The 16,539-nt window shown below is 45.7% G+C and overlaps 1 long non-coding RNA gene across 1 annotated transcript; it reads right to left on the reverse strand.

Moving 5' to 3' along the window:
- Positions 1–2,551: 2,551 nt before the first annotated feature.
- On the reverse strand, positions 2,552–3,670 carry LOC118120430. The gene is made up of 3 exons (XR_004698213.2): positions 3,406–3,670; positions 3,270–3,341; positions 2,552–3,190 (listed from the first exon to the last, which is right to left on the reverse strand). It is a non-coding gene; the product is annotated as an uncharacterized LOC118120430 (long non-coding RNA).
- Between the last annotated feature and the right edge of the window lie 12,869 nt (positions 3,671–16,539).

Here is a 16,539-nt window from a genome sequence, read left to right on the forward strand (position 1 = left end):
CTGGTTGTGGTTCCTAGAGACCCTACGTGTCCCATGTTTAATGGCAAGGCAGGCATAGGAATAGCTGAGTAGATAGAGGAGATACAGGCATGTGTGCGTGCTCGTCATCTTTTTGCTGTGGACCAGGCCCTTTTTATGTTTGATCATTTGGAGGGAGAGGCAAAGGAGGAGATTAAGTTTCGCCCTAGTGCGGAGCAGCGAGACCCAGTCCAGGTTCTTGCCATCTTAAAGGAGCTATATGGTTGTGCTCAGTCGTATGTGACCTTACAGCAGGCTTTCTTTTCTCGGCGCCAACTCGAAGGAGAGACGTTGCAAGAGTTTTCCTTAGCTCTCATGGCTTCAATGGCACGGGTTAAGCAGTGTGCACCTGATGGGATGCCTAATTCAGATGTCCTCCTCAGGGATCAGTTCACTGAGCATGTTCTTGACAGCTCCCTTCGCCGGGAACTCAAGCAACTAGTCAGACGCCAGCCTACTGTCACCTTGTTGGAGCTTCGTGGTGAGGCAATTAGGTGGGAGAGGGAAGGTCTTCCAGGGGGTGATAGGGGGCGTAGCTCCTCCTTGCCATCAGCTTATGGTCTCCAATATGGAGTGCAGGGTCGCTTTCAACCCGCCCCTCATGTTACTCCACCGGGGCCAGGTTTGAGTGAGTTGATGGACCTTATGAAGTGTCAACAGGAGCAGCTTAACCAGCTCACCCAGACAGTAGCCTCTCTGCAGGCCCCTCGCTCCCAAGGTCAGACTTTTCGTGGTGGTCCTTTAATCTGTAGAAGGTGCCAGCAGCCTGGACATTTTGCTCGGGAGTGTGATGGTGAGCGGGCTTCGTTTCGACGCCTTGCTAATTCAGTAGCTGGGTCGAACCCACGCACCACCGTACCGTCCCATTCCTCCCGCCAATCGGAAAACTGAAGCCCACTGAGCTGCAGAGTCACAGCACAGTTGGGGAGTCTACAGGCTCACAGGAAGGTGTAACAGCTGACTTAATTGCTGCTTGTCCAAACATTAATGTCTTGATCGGAGGAGTCACTGCTTTATGGACACTGGTTCCATGGTGTCCACAGTTACTGAAAGCTTCTTTCTGGAGCAGTTTGAACCTTGGGGCCACGATCGCCTTCGGTCTTGTCACTGGCTACAGCTGCGAGCAGCGAATGGTCTAGCAATTCCATATATAGGCTACTTGGAGCTTGATGTGGAACTATGTGGCAAGGTGATGCCCCGTTGTGGGATTCTTGTTGTCAAAAAAACCCCTGGTTTTGTGTCTTCTGTCCCTGGCATCTTGGGGATGAACGTGATACGCAAATGCTATCGAGAGCTCTTCGGCGCATTCGGGCCCTCTCTTTTTGATTCACCTTCGGTGTCGCAGGCGCCTGGTCCCGTTATTGCGGCCTTGCAGCAGTGCCATCAGTCTGCCGCCCAGGCTCCAGGGGGCCACACTGGCATTGTGAGAGTCCGAGGCAAGCGAGCGGTGCGCATACCTGGAGGGGTGATGAAACTGGTTGCTAGTACCTGTCCAGAACAGTTCACTAGACAAAGTGCTCTGTTTGAGCCCCCTGAGTCAGGTTTACCAGCTGGGTTGCTAGTTTCACCATGCCTTATACAGGTTGTCCGGGGTACAGCGTACGTCCCAGTGGTCAATGTTGGGACCACCGAGGTTCTCCTTTACCCACGGACTACTCTGGGCGTCTTGAATGCCGCCCAGGTTGTCAGCCTGCCTGCAGGTGTAACTGAGGAGAGGTCAACCTTGGCAACTGTCTCCTCCCATACAGTTGCCCCCTCTGTGTCAGATAGGTTAGAGTCACTAGATCTGTCTGAATTGACTGAGCATGAGCAAGCCAGTGTAAACTCTCTAATACGCAAGTATCAATCCGTCTTTTCAACCCATGAAGGCGACTTGGGCTGCACCAACCTCCTCTCCCATGACATACCTCTGCTCGATGATGACCCTGTCCGGCAGAGGTACCGGCGTATACCTCCCTCAGAGTACGAAGCAGTGAAGGTTCACATTAATCAGCTGCTGGAGTCCCAGGTCATTAGGGAGAGCAGTAGTCCATATGCATCACCCATAGTATTGTGAAGGAAAAGGATGGGAACCTGGGCGTGGAGTTATCGCCTCCTTAACAGTAAGACAAGGATGCATTTCCTCTGCCTCGCATCGAGGAGAGCTTGGATGCACTCTCTGGGGCTTGCTGGTTTTCCACCCTCGATCTGGCCAGTGGTTACAACCAGGTCCCTATGGCAGAACAGGACCGACCCAAAACTGCATTCTGTACACCATTTGGCCTTTTTGAGTTCAATCGCATGCCTTTTGGCTTGTGTAATGCCCCAAGCACTTTCCAGCGTCTGATGCAGAGGATGTTTGGTAACGAGCAGGGTCAGTCCTTGCTACTTTATCTGGATGATATTATTGTCTTTTCCTCCTCTGTTGAACAACATCTGCAGAGGCTGGAAACACAACACCACCTGGGGAATTTCACCTCCAGGAAATAACTCAAATATTGTAGGTGCAACAGCACAGGTTCGTTTAAATCACGGGGCAAGAGACGTGTTTAACTAATAAAAAAAGAACTTTAATATAACTCAAATAAATGCATAAATCAACAAGCAAAATGAAAACAAACAGAACACCAATTAACATGCAATAAAATGCTTGACAGGAGCAACACAGGGACAGGGCTGGGACTTACCACGGCGACGACAACCAAAGAAAAAGGGGAAGGATTAATAAACTCGCCACCCGTGACACAGCAAACCAACAAAACGGGTGGTGAAGAAAACCCCGCCACCAGGTATTGGGTCGCCGCCTCAGGCCCACAGCACCTGACCAACAATAAAAGAATAATTAAAACATGTCCGCGTGGAAACAACAAAACAAAACAGAACAAAACAACGAAATACCAACCAATATAAACGGGATTTAAAGGTTGCTAAAAAACTAGGCGTCCCTTTGTGGTGATCACTCCACGCGCCGTGAAGGTGTAGCGTGGAGAGCCACAGTGCACGAGACAACACTTTAAGAACACACAGAATTGGTCCTGAGCCCGGGCAGTCTTCAACTGTGGAGCCGTGCTCTTATCAGCTGCAACAGTTCATTAAAAGTGTGATTTAGGATAGTGCAATTTCCGGTAAAGCCAAAACAGCAGGTCCGTCTGAGACGTGGTGGCCAATGACGGCCGACGAAGGAGCAGGGCCTCTAGGAGGGCGAAATAAACAAATTTAATAATTAATATGACAACATAACTGAATTGGGTTAATAATGGGGCCATACGCACCACCCTGCAAGCCAAGGCACCGTCACAGCAACCCGGAGGGTGGGAGTCTCCCCCAGCCGTAGATGAGTCCAGCTGTTGCATGACAAACAGTCAGCTTGGGTAAGAGAAGCAAGAAACGGCAGACAACGTTACTTACAAAGCAGACCCGCAACTGCACCCCGAAGGTCCCCCGGCGGAGCGATCCCACGCCAGCAGTCAGTCACGCTGCGTACGAGGGGGGGAAATTAGAGGAGGCGCTGGCTGTTGCACAACCACGCCGCGGCTACAGAGGTAGCTCTTCCGCGCTATCCACGACCCACCGGAGAGGAGCGGAAACGGAAGGAGTGCGAGCCAAACACGGCCGCCTCCTTAAATACGGGACGCCTGACGTCGCCTAATGACTGGTGCGCCATTAGAACAGGTAGAGCGCCCCGCAGCGGCAGGGAGGGAGCGCGCATCTGGCTACATCTGCAAAAGTCAAGATGCTTTTTGAGACGAGTCTTGACTCATGTTTCAGGTGGAAACGTGCCTGTGACAGCTGGATACTGGATGATCAGCCTTGAGCCTCTTGTGCCGCCCTCTCGGCATTTTGCGCCCCAGGGAACCACCTATGCCGTCTTGGCCAGGAGCCGGCCCTGCCCGGAGCGCACCGTGGTTTCCGTGTCTGCAGCGGCTGATGTCAGGCCGCTCGTGGGAGACTCCGTGGAGCGGAGACGAGATCAGAAATGACCCAGGGACAGACGAGCGATTGTGGGTCAGCTCGAAACATTTAGTCCTTGAACCACTTTCCTCACACACAGAGCTGATGCCTCTCTGTACAGACGCAGTGTCAGTGTGGACATGGATTAATAAACAACCAGAGACAAGTGGGACAATGAGCAGTAAAGTGAACAGAGTCTTGTCCATTAATGTGCAAAAACCAGGCGAGTCGTCAATGGAAAATGAACTCAGTACAGTTTAATCATATTGGGTAGTTGTGTTAAACAAATAAACTCTTCAATCACATAAACTGTGGCTTCTAAATTTAAATATCAGAAGTTACGTTGTAACAGTTCACCTCGCTTAGAATGTAAGGGGGACATTACATACGCTATTCTAAAAGGAGCCCGGGTGGATCTGTCGCTCTGTGTACGGCCGCCGCCGCCTGACCATCTTACAATAAACGAATAATACTTCATAGGACCGATAACCTTGTCATCTGGCCCCGCCACACATGAAATAATATATATAATAACGAAATTAAGCCAGAACGTTGCAATTAATAATCTGTATTTTCAATGAACCTAATTATACACACGTAGCACCTGGACGGGTGCCCGCAAACAAAGTCGGGAAAGTGAACACAACCACTCAACTGGGACCGCCCAGAGAAAGAGTCCGGTCCTCACGGTATCACTGAAAGTTTCGCCCAGGCAATAATCCAGTTTCTTTGGAAATAATCCTTCGCAGGTCCTCAGGTCCGCCGTTTCACCGAACTTCGCTGGTTGCTCACCGGCACAAACAAAACAACCCCCTGTCGAGACGTCACTTCCGCCCATTTATAACATTCGGATATAAAGAAACAAACATATACACAATAACACATACAATAAACAAATAAAGATGGAGATCCGATCCCTTATCCTTATAATTTAAGGCTTCTGACAGATAAATATGCACAGACTATAATATATGCAGATTGTCTGTCCTCCCTAACACATTGACTGTGCATATAAAGTGCACTAAGGTGACCTTTACACCGGAAACACTGAAGAGTTGTTATATCTAATACATTTTAAAGAGTTAACAGCAGTAAACATGTGTTATGTTACTACCACCTCTAAAAACAGCAGTTCGGAATTTGAACAGAAAACTGTTTTGGCGGAGTAGAATTTTCCCGGGAAATACCTGATCGTAGATGTGTGAATAAAGTGTATTTGACTTTACTTCAGCGGTTTGATTGTATTTATACTTCTACTAAAGTACATTTCAGAGGGAAATACTTTACATTTTACTTCATTACATTTGTTAAAATACACCATGATGGTTTTTACCCTCCTCATCACAACTCTGAGCAGGAGGCCACGTCTCATCTCCTCTGCCCTGTGCGCGCACTGTCCTGCTACGTTGCATTTTGAATTTATACTTTTATTGATACATTTAATTATATATTTCGAATTTTATTTATTTATTATACAGTTATTTATATATTTCGAATTTTATTTATATATTTATGTATTTCGAATTTTATTTTTACATTTATTTATATATTTAGAAATTTATTTATACATGTATTTATATATTTAGAAATTTATTTATACATTTATTTATATATTTAGAATTTTATATATTTATTTATAAAAAAATTGTTTCATCGTTTGTGTAACCTCAGTACAGTTTAATCATATTGGGTAGTTGTGTTAAACAAATAAACTCTTCAATCACATAAACTGACTTCACTTAAGAGTTTTTATATCTAATACATTTTAAAGAGTTAACAGCAGTAAACATGTGTTATGTTACTACCACCTCTAAAAACAGCAGAAATCCTGAATCTGAGAATAAAGAGAATCAAACACAAAGTTCTGTTGGTCTGTTTCTCACAGGAAACTGTAGTTTGTGTGATTTCTGTAGTTTGTGTGGTTTCTGTAGTTTGTGTGGTTTCTGTAGTTTGTGTGGTTTCTGTAGTTTGTGTGATTTCTGTAGTTTGTGTGGTTTCTGTAGTTTGTGTGGTTTCTGTAGTTTGTGTGGTGAGTGTCGTGGAAAACGTCAGTTTGCTTGATTTTTCTACCTTTTCTTTGCTCTTCCCTCTTTACTTATAGTAGAAGTGTGTTTCTGTGTGAGTCGTAGTGTGTGTAGCAGCAGTTTAGTTGGTAGCTGCCGGTGTGTTTGTGCAGCATGGCTGCTGCAGGTGGAGGCTTCGGCCTCCACAAACTAACACGCCGACACGGCATCAAACTGTGTCCGGCTGTGGACTGCTCGGTCGAAGAGGTCAGTCTGGCTGTAGGTGAGGTTGTTGGATATGATAGTGTGAAGTCTGCCTCACGAATGAACAGCGCTGTGGTGGTTTTTCTAGACAGTACAGACAAAGCTAACCAGCTCCTGGAGAGTGGAGTTGTGATTCAGGGCTCCTTCACACCTGTGTTGTCCCTGGCTAATCCTGTCAAAAAGGTCCTTATCTCTAATGTGCCCCCGTTTCTGAAGAATGAGCTCTTAGAGAAAGAGCTGGCGAGACATGGACAGTTAATGTCCCCGATAAAGATGATCCCCATCTACTGCAAATCTCCACATCTCAAACATGTCATGTCTTTCAGGAGACACGTGTTCATGGTGCTAAAAAAGAGTGAGGAAGAATTAAACTTGGTCTTCAGGTTTAAAATTGATGAGGAAGGTTTTTTGATTGAGGAAGATTTTCTCAAACTGTCAACCAAAAGAAAAAGCCCAGAAAACAAAACAAACAGTGAACAAGCAAACAAAGTGTCAAAGATAAACCCACCGTGTTTTTCCTCTCAGTCAGAGGACAGTTTGATAAACACACAGGAGAACCTGCAGGTGGACGAAGAGAGTCTTTACTCCTTCACCAGAATCCGGACCTTTCTACACAACACTAAGGGCACAAGACTGGTTAGAGTGGAGGACTTTTCCCAGATTTGAGACTGTTCCTCAACTCGGTGAGAGTCTTCATGAGAAACACTGAAGGTACTCTGCAACACTTCCTCTTTTCGAAAAGATCACACGCTGGTTGTGTGCAACGTTTTTATCTCTAAATTAAAGTCCAGAAGTGCATACTGGCATTTTAACACGTCTCTTTTATGCGATGCACATTTTAAGGATGTTTTTAAGTTTTTCTGGAGCGGTTTTAAAGAAAGAAAAAATGATCTTATTTCTATAGATCAAGAAAAGGCTTTTGACCGGGTTGAACACAGATACTTGTGGCAGACGCTGCAGGTGTTTGGGTTCAGGTCTCATAGCCATGATCCGGACATTGTACAGTGACATTGAGAGTGTTTTAAAGATTAATGGTGGTTTAAGTTCTCCTTTTAAAGTCCAGAGGGGAATCAGACAGGGCTGCTCCCTCTCTGGCATGCTGTACTCTCTAGCCATAGAGCTGCTCCTGCACAGACTGAGGGTACAGCTGTCAGGTGTGAATCTCCCAGGGTGTCCACAAGCTTTAAAAGTCTCTGCTTATGCTGACGATGTCATGGTCCTTGTTAAAGAACAAAATGACATCGATGTACTGGCTGAAACTGTTGATCAGTTCAGCAAAATATCATCGGCAAAAATTAACTGGGACAAAAGTGAAGCTTTAGCAGTGGGAGCTGAGCTGAGCAGAGAACTTGTGTTACCGGGGGGGTTGACCTGGAATAAAGAAGGTCTGAGATATCTGGGCATTTATCTTGGGGATGAAACCTTCATGAGCAAAAATTGGGACAATGTTTTAGAGAAGGTAGAAGGACGCCTCACAAAATGGAAGTGGCTTCGCCCACACATGTCTTTAAAGGCCGCACCCTCATCATTAACAACCTGGTGTCCTCCATGCTATGGCACCGACTGGCATGTGTGGACCCCCCAGCACGTCTGCTGGCCAGAATACAGGCTGTGATGGTGGACTTCTTCTGGGACCGTCTGCACTGGGTCCCACAGAGTGTCCTCTTTCTGCCTAAGGAGGAGGGGGGACATGGACTTGTCCACTTGGCAAGCAGGGGGGCGGCTTTCAGGCTCCAGTTCGTCCAAAGACTCCTGACTGGACCTGGGGACCTGGTCTGGAGACCCGTAGCCCGTGCCATACTAGAGTGGTGTGGTGGGCCGGGCCTGGATGAGTCGTTGTTTCTCATGGATGTAAGTTGGACAACCTTCCAGGTTTTTACAAAGGACTGCTCAAAGTGTGGGGAATGTTCCATAAAGAGAGACTTCAGAACTGTGACTCTCTGTTCTGGCTCCTCAAAGAGCCAGTGGTCCACGGGACTCGGCCCCGGTGTGATGCAGAACCAGGCCTACCTCAGAAACTGTGCCAGGCCAAAGTCCTCACACTGGGCCATGTGGTGGAGGTGTGTGGCCCGCACCTGGACCACGCTGCAGGTCTGGCCTCACGTTTGGGGATCAGGTCAGTCAGGGTGGTGAGCCTCCTGCTGAGAGGCTGGAAACAGCAGCTGACACACCCTGAACTTCTGTTGATCACTGCTCACTGTGATGGACTCATTCAGCCTGACACCAGTGATCCTCTTCCTGATGTAAACATTGTTCCTGTCTTTAAATGTGAAGGTTTTTTGTTAAAGTTAAAAAATACCTCTTGTAACACACTGAGCACCATGACGGGTAAAACTATGTATTACTTATTAGTTAAACTTCTGAACCAGAACAGACTGGAAGACCGGAGTGACTCTCCATGGAGGACTCATCTGGACCTGACAGAGGCTCAGAGGCCTGAGTGGAGAGCACTCTACAAACCACCACTGACAAAGAGGGGGGGGGACTTACAGTGGAGGCTTCTACATGGAGCTGTTGCTGTCAACGCGTTTGTTTCGGTTATTAATTCTGACGTTGCTGCTACTTGTCCCTTCTGTCCACAGAGGGAGACAGTGTCTCATTGTTTCCTGGAGTGTGGTCGTCTCTCCTCACTGTTTCTGTTTCTGACTCACTTGTTTGATGAAGTTTGATGAAGTTTTCTCAAATCAAATGTTCGTCCTGGGAACAAGTACAACAGAAAAAATATGATAAAATGTCAACTCTTGAACTTTGTTTTGGGTCAAGCGAAGATGGCGATCTATCTCTGCAGGAGAAACAAACTCGGAGACTCACTCGATGTAGATGTGATGTGCATCTTTAGACGAATGTTAAAGACAAGACTGAAAACTGATTTCACTTTCTTTATTTTGACAAGTAATGTAGAAGATTTTGAGAAGATGTGGTGCCTCAAACAAGTTTTATGTTCTGTGGAAAACGATCAGCTGGTTTTTGGTCGTATTTTGGATTGAATATGGTTTGATTTGATGTTTTTTTGAACTTTTGATACTTTGTAGTATTTGTTTTTTGTGGAACTTCACTGAGTAAATAAAAGTGGCTTGAAAAATCAAAATCTCTCTCTCTCTCTGTCTCTCTCTGTCTCTCTGTCTCTCTCTGTCTGTCTCTCTCTCTCTCTCTCTCTCTCTCTCTCTCTCTCTCTCTCTCTCTCTCTCTCTCTCTCTGTCTCTGTGTCTGTCTGTCTCTCTCTCTCTGTCTCTCTCTCTCTCTCTGTCTCTCTCTCTCTGTCTCGCTCTCTCTCTCTCTCTCCCCTCTCTCTCTCTCTCTCTCTCTCTCTCTCTCTCTCTCTCTCTCTCTCTCTCTCTCTCTCTGCCCAGTTTACTGCCTCATGTAAACTTGTAGTTTTTCTACATGTATTTATGTATTGCTGATCTACACTGATGAGATCTAGACCTCATACTTATTACAGTGGGTGGATTAAAGGCCTGAGTGGAGACACACACATGAAATGGACCTTGCTTGAAAATACCTGGTATGTGCATCTTATCAGTTCTGCCATGTAACTAATAATTATTATTCACGACGATGTATATTAAAGAACTCTATTTTCTGGGTTTGAGCTCAGGCTTCATTTGATGGAGTTGAGCAGTTTGGGAGTTTTACACATTTTAACAAACTATTGACGGATCAGACCAATCGCAAGGAAACACGTCTTCATCGAACCCAGGAGGAGCAGCCAGTGAAAGTGAAAGTGTTCAGACTTGTTCTAACTACAAGGAGCAGACGGAGGAGACGTGAAGTCTGAGGCTGGTGAGTGTTCAGCAACATTTATATTATTCATTCATATTATTTTACAGTCAGTGACTGTGTTTTTCACTGGATCCCCAGAGACAGATGTGAACAGCAGGTCTGGAACAAAGAGCCTTCAAAGGACTAATTAACAGAGTTAACTCACAGTTTCACTTTTTATCTTCATCACATCTGTTCATCAAGTGTTTAATAACAGAACGTGTTTTCACAATCATACGTTACAGCAGTGGTCACCAACCAGTCGAGAGTCTTCACTGTGGATCCCAGTAAAGCTCTGGACTCACTGGCTGAGGTGTGAGGAACATCGACCTGCAGAGCCAGGTACACACACACACATATATATATAAATATATATATATATATTCTATAAAGGTCAGTAATTCATTTTATTGAATTTGAACTTTATGACGTGAACATGATACTAGATGTTGAGTTTCCTTCTCTTAGTGGCAGGGGGTTGAAGGACACATGAACTTTTACAAGCTTGTATTCATTCACTTTAATGTAGTTGATTGGTTTGAGTGTAGATCAGGAAATGCTCAAGCTGCAAAAATACTTTTTTATTCAACGTTTGTTTATGGCTATGCAGGTTTATTGGTGGATTTACAAACAACATAAACCAATATTACATGAAAGGGAACTTTATTATTGTACTTGTACAATAGTACACCTCCATACCCTTATTGGCTGGTACCCTAAAAGATATATTCATATTATTAATTTAATAATGTTCTCAATGAAATGGTTGAAACTGGCTGAATAAATGGAGTGATTGACTGAAATTTGTATCCAAAAATAATGGCGGCTTCCTGAGGTCACCTGTCAGGAGAGAGAGAGAGAGAGAGAGAGAGAGAGAGAGAGAGAGAGAGAGAAGAAGAAAAGAGAGAGAAAGAGAGAGAGAGAGAGAGAGAGAGAAAGCCTATTGTCCTTCACCTGAAGTTTTTAACTTTTAATGTAACTACTTCCTTCCTGAGGTTTCTGATGTGATCACTGTATTTCCTTGTTTATAAGTAAACATTGAAACTGGTGAGAAAGATCATTTCACTGTGTTCTGCTGTAAACTGAGCGCAGAACGAGAAGGAAATAGACCAGACCTTGAACATCTAGAAGAGCAGCGTGGCCTGAACCACAACTGAGCCGCAGCCGGCCCGGTGTAACATGGACGAGGACATTTCACAGCAAGTTGGACCCTCACACACAAAGTAAGAGACCTGCTCCAAACATGTGAACCTCCAAACTGAATCCTCAGAGAAGGAACCAGTGAATAAAAACATGTTTGTGTTTGCAGAGGTCAGGACCACAGACTGAGAGCAGAGTCTCCAGGGTCCAGCTGTGTGTCTCTGAAGAGTGACAAGTCCATGGATCCTCCTCTACTCTTCAGTAATGGACCTGGACCCTCACACACAGAGTAAGAGACTGTTTCTACTGTGACCTGCTCTGAAGAGGATTTAGTTTCCTCTAGTGTGGCCCCTGCATTAGGACACAGCTTCATTGAAGTTGGTGACTAATCTCTCAGAAGCACTCAAAGAGCTCAGACCTCCACCAAGAACCAACACGCTCCTTATGAAACCACTTTGAAATTCACTAGAGACTCATTTTGATTTGGATCTGCACCAAATTCCACACACTGGTAAACATCAGTCCTCTGAACATGTCTGTGAAAGAGGAACCCCCATCACCCCCCCGATCTGGTTCATAGGACACATCCTTCCACCAAGTTTACTGGTAATCTGTCGTTTTTTATAATCCCACTAACGAACCAACCAACACACAAACATACTGGGTGAAAACAAAACCTCCTTGACAGAAGTAATGGCATCCTGTGACTGTGACATGTGAGTTATCAGGAAATGTCTTCACAGAGAGAGGAAGAGGAGTCATGTTTCTGAGGAGGAGCAGTCGTCCTGCTGTGCTTCGTGTCAGGACGTCCTGAAGGATCCAGTCCCCACCTGGTTTGGACACTGGTTCTTCAGACAGTGCATCACCTCATACTGGGACCAGTCTGGCTCTTCAGGAGACTCCTCCTGTCCCCAGTGTGGACAAAGATCCAGAACAGGAGCTGGAGCTCAGACAGCCGGTCAGAGCAGCACTGTACATGTGTCTGCTGATGTCTTCACTTCTGACAACAGCACATGTGGTTTTATTTTGTTCCTTCATACAGCATCAACATTTAACATCGTTATAAAAGCACAAAGTTAAAAAGCTTTTATTTTCTGTGGTTTTTCTGTATCTGATGAAAACAATCAGCAGATTCTCAGATTCTCTGTCTCTGACATTGTTTCTTGTCTTTCAGCAGATCGTGGTCTGCAGGAGGTTTTAGATGAACATAAGCTCAGTGTGAGGAGGAGATGTGAACATGTGACTGAAGGAACTGATGAAACAGGAAGTAGAACCCTCCTCAACAGGATCTACACTGAGCTCTACATCACAGAGGGACAGAGTGAAGAGGTTAATACTCAACATGAGGTGAGGCAGCTTGAGACGGCTTCCAAGATGAAGAGCCTCCACGACACTCCCATCAAGTGCACGACATCTTTAAAGCCTCAACTGACCAGCAGAGCAGCATCAGAGTCGTCCTGACCAACGGCGTCGCTGGCATTGGAAAAACCTTCTCGGTGCAGAAGTTCACTCTGGACTGGGCAGAGGGTTTAGAAAACCAAGATGTGGGTCTGCTGACTGTGCTTTCGTTCAGGGAGCTGAACCTGGTGAAAGACCAGCAGCACAGTCTTCTCACGCTGCTCCGTGTTTTCCATCCAGCGTTACAGAAGCTCACGGCAGAGACACTCGCTGTCTGTAAACCTTTGTTCATCTTTGACGGCCTGGATGAAAGCAGACTTCCTCGGACTTCACCAACAGGGAGCTTGTGTCTGATGTCACACAGAGGTCATCAGTCAACGTTGCTGACAAACCTCATCGGGGAATCTGTTCCCTCGGCTCTCGTCTGGATAACCTCCAGACCTGCGGCGGCCAATCAGATCCCTCCTGCATGTGTTGACAGGGTCACAGAAGTACGAGGCTTCACTGACGCCCAGAAGGAGGAGTACTTCAGGAGGAAATTCAGTGATGAAGAGCTGTGCAGCAGAATCACTCACACATCAAGACGTCCAGGAGCCTCCACATCATGTGTCAAATCCCAGTCTTCTGCTGGATCAGTGCTACAGTTCTGGAGCACATGTTGACCACAGACCAGAGAGGAGAGCTGCCCAAGACCCTGACCAGCCTGTCCTGTATCACACTTCCTGCTGGTTCAGACAAAGAGGAAGAACAACAAGTACGGTGAGGACATGAGACGACTCCACAGCAGCTGACAGAGGCTGACAGGGCGTTCTTCTGAAGCTGGGAGGCTGGCGCTTAAACATCTGGAGGAAGGAAACATCATGTTCTACCAAGAAGACCTGGAGCGGTGTGGTCTTAATGTCACAGAGGCCTCGGTGTACTCAGGAGTTTGTACTGAGATCTTCAGAAGAGAGTGTGTGATCTTCCAGAAATCAGTCTACTGCTTTGTTCATCTGAGCGTTCAGGAGTTTCTGGCTGCAGTCTACATGTTCCACTGTTACACCGAGAGGAACACAGAAGAACTCAACAACTTCTTGGGAACATGTAAGAACACAGACAGTACCTCCTCCCTGGATGACCTCCTGAAGAGAACCATGGAGAAATCCCTCACCAGTACAAATGGTCATCTGGACCTGTTTGTTCGCTTCCTTCACGGCCTCAGTCTGGAGTCCAACCAGAGAGTCTTAGGAGGCCTGCTGGGTCGGACAGGGAACAATCCAGAGATCATCCAGAGAGTCATCAACAACCTGAAGGAGATGGAGAGTGATGACATTTCTCCTGACAGAAGCATCAACATCTTCCACTGTCTGACTGAGATGAACGACCACTCAGTTCATCAGCAGATGCAACAGTTCCTGACGTCAGAGAACAAATCAAAGGAGAAACTCTCTGAGATCCACTGCTCAGCTCTGGCCTACATGCTGCAGATGTCAGAGGAGGTTCTGGATGAGTTGGACCTGAAGAAGTTCAACACATCAGACCTGGGTCGACGGAGACTGATCCCAGCTGTGAGGAACTGCAGGAAGGCTCTGTGAGTCCAGACATGATCAATAACATGTTCAATCAGTGGAGATGAGTCGTTCTTCAAATACACTCAGTGTTAAATGGTTCTCATTGTTTGGGGCAGCATGGTATTGCAGTGGTCAACACTGTTAGTGCAGCCTTTCTGTGAGGAGGAGGTTCTCCTGGTGTCTGCAGGGTTTTCTCTGGGTTCTCCAGCTTCCTCCACAAACCCACAGACATGGAGATCGGAGTTAGGTTGGTGTGTGTGTGTGGGTGTGTGTGTGTGTGTGTGTGTGTGTGTGTGTGTGTGTGTGTGTGTGTGTGTGTGTGTGTGTGTGTGTGTGTGTGTGTGTGTGTGTGTGTGTGTGTGTATTAAAGTTATTATTATTATGTACATATACATTCTCATTGTTCTCATGTACATATGAGAACAACTAGATCAGATGTGGAGAGTGAAATCCAATGTGATCACTGTGCTGGAGTTTGAGGGTTCAGACATACGACCATGTGGGGTGCAAGGGAGATTATTGTATATACTGTGTATATATATATATATATATATATATATATATATATATATATATATATATATATATATATATATATATATATATATATATATGAGCAAACAGCTAGCACAGTGTGAGGAGACGATCACTGAATCAGTGTTTTGGATGAGAATCACTGACGGTTCCTTGAAACTGAAGAAGCAGGAAATATAGTTTCTTCTTCTTTCTTGTCAAACTGAATTCCCACCCTGCGTTTGTACGCCACCACCAACCAGTGCAGTGTCCGTCCCTCCAGGTTCCTGACATGTGGACTTCACAATAATATGAGGTCACTGTAACCTTTGACCTTTGACCACTGAAATCTAATCAGTTTCTCTTTGAGTCAAAATGTGAAGAAATCCCCTAAAGACAGACTTGAGACATCATGTTCAAGAGGCCATGAACATGTTCTGTGACCTTGACCTTTGACCTTTGACCACCTGAATCTAATGAGTTCCTCTGTTAGTCTGAATGAACGCTTGGACCAAATCTGAAAGGATTCTCTTGAGGAGTTTTTAACAAAAAGGGGATTTACCAGGGTGAGGGTCACATGATCACGTTTTGTATGAATGTTGTGTTTTCTGATTTAATTCTCACAGATTTGATATTTTCTTTAATTACAGACTCGGTGGTTGTTTCCTCTCAGAGACTCACTGTGAAGTCGTGGCCTCAGCTCTGAAGTCAGACCCCTCACATCTGAGAGAACTGGATCTGAGTGTAAACTACCTGCAGGATTCAGGAGTGAAGCTGCTGTGTTCTGGACTGGAGAGTCCAAACTGTCGACTGGAGACTCTGAGGTCCTTAAATCCTTCTTCACTTTTCAGACTTTCTTTCTTATTGGGTCATTATTTATTTAAATTGTCTCAGTTCTGCTCTGCTCACTGTCCCTCAGTCATCTGTCCCTCACCCAGCCTGTCAGTCACGTCCACCTCATCAACTCCATTCACCTGCACTCACCTGCTCCTGATCACTAAGAAAGTGTCAGTAAATAACATGTGGACTGAGGCCGACATGTGGACTCATCCTCCTCAGGTTTTCAAAATAAGACACATTCTTATTGAAACACGTTGGACAGTTGATAAGTATAGAAACAAACAGGAAGTGACTGTCAGGAGCCATCCCGACTTTAAACAGTGTTTAATTACACAAACCTGCTCAGTGACCAACACAGAGAAGAAGCTGATGAATGAAACAATGGTCCAACATGTCTGATCTGATATTTATCTTCAGGTCACAGACTGGACTGAGGTCAGCAGCATGTTGAGAGTCTGTGTTGACATGATGACGATCCACAACAACAGGAGGACACATTCTAATATTCATATTTCTTTATCCAGGTTGAGGGGCTGCAGACTGTCAGAGATCAGCTGTTCTTCTCTGGCTTCAGCTCTGAGGTCAAACCCCTCTCATCTGAGAGAACTGAATCTGAGTCTAAACGACCTGAAGGACTCAGGAGGGAAGGAGCTGCTTGATCTACAGCAGAGTCCAACCTGTCGACTGGAGACTCTGAGGTCAGTAGATGGTTGGAGTCAGTCCATGCTGCTTTCTTCAGTATGTTACTAAACACAGTCAGTATCACAGATCCAGGGTCTGTGCTACCAAGCAGGATTTGTGGTTATCAGGTTAACTTCAGGTTTAGTTTTTTCAGTCCTACGAAGCTCGTCCACTTCTTAACGAGGTAAATCACCATGGTAACTTCTGATGAACGGCTAACCTGCTCCAGGTTAAGTTGGAGATCAACCCGTATTGAAGCTCCGCCCACTGACCACAGTGACTCTCCCTGTACTGTGGTGCACACTCTCCTTAAAGGGACGGATAAGGAAGTTTAAATCAACGTCTGGTTGGTTCAGTTGATCTCTAACTCACCCAGAACATCTCAATCTCTCCAGACTCATCCTGTCACCAAAACACCAGATGCACTCAGTCAGCTTCCT

Source organism: Hippoglossus stenolepis, chromosome 2 (assembly GCF_022539355.2).
Source record: "Hippoglossus stenolepis isolate QCI-W04-F060 chromosome 2, HSTE1.2, whole genome shotgun sequence".
Classification (NCBI taxonomy): Eukaryota; Metazoa; Chordata; class Actinopteri; order Pleuronectiformes; family Pleuronectidae; genus Hippoglossus; species Hippoglossus stenolepis.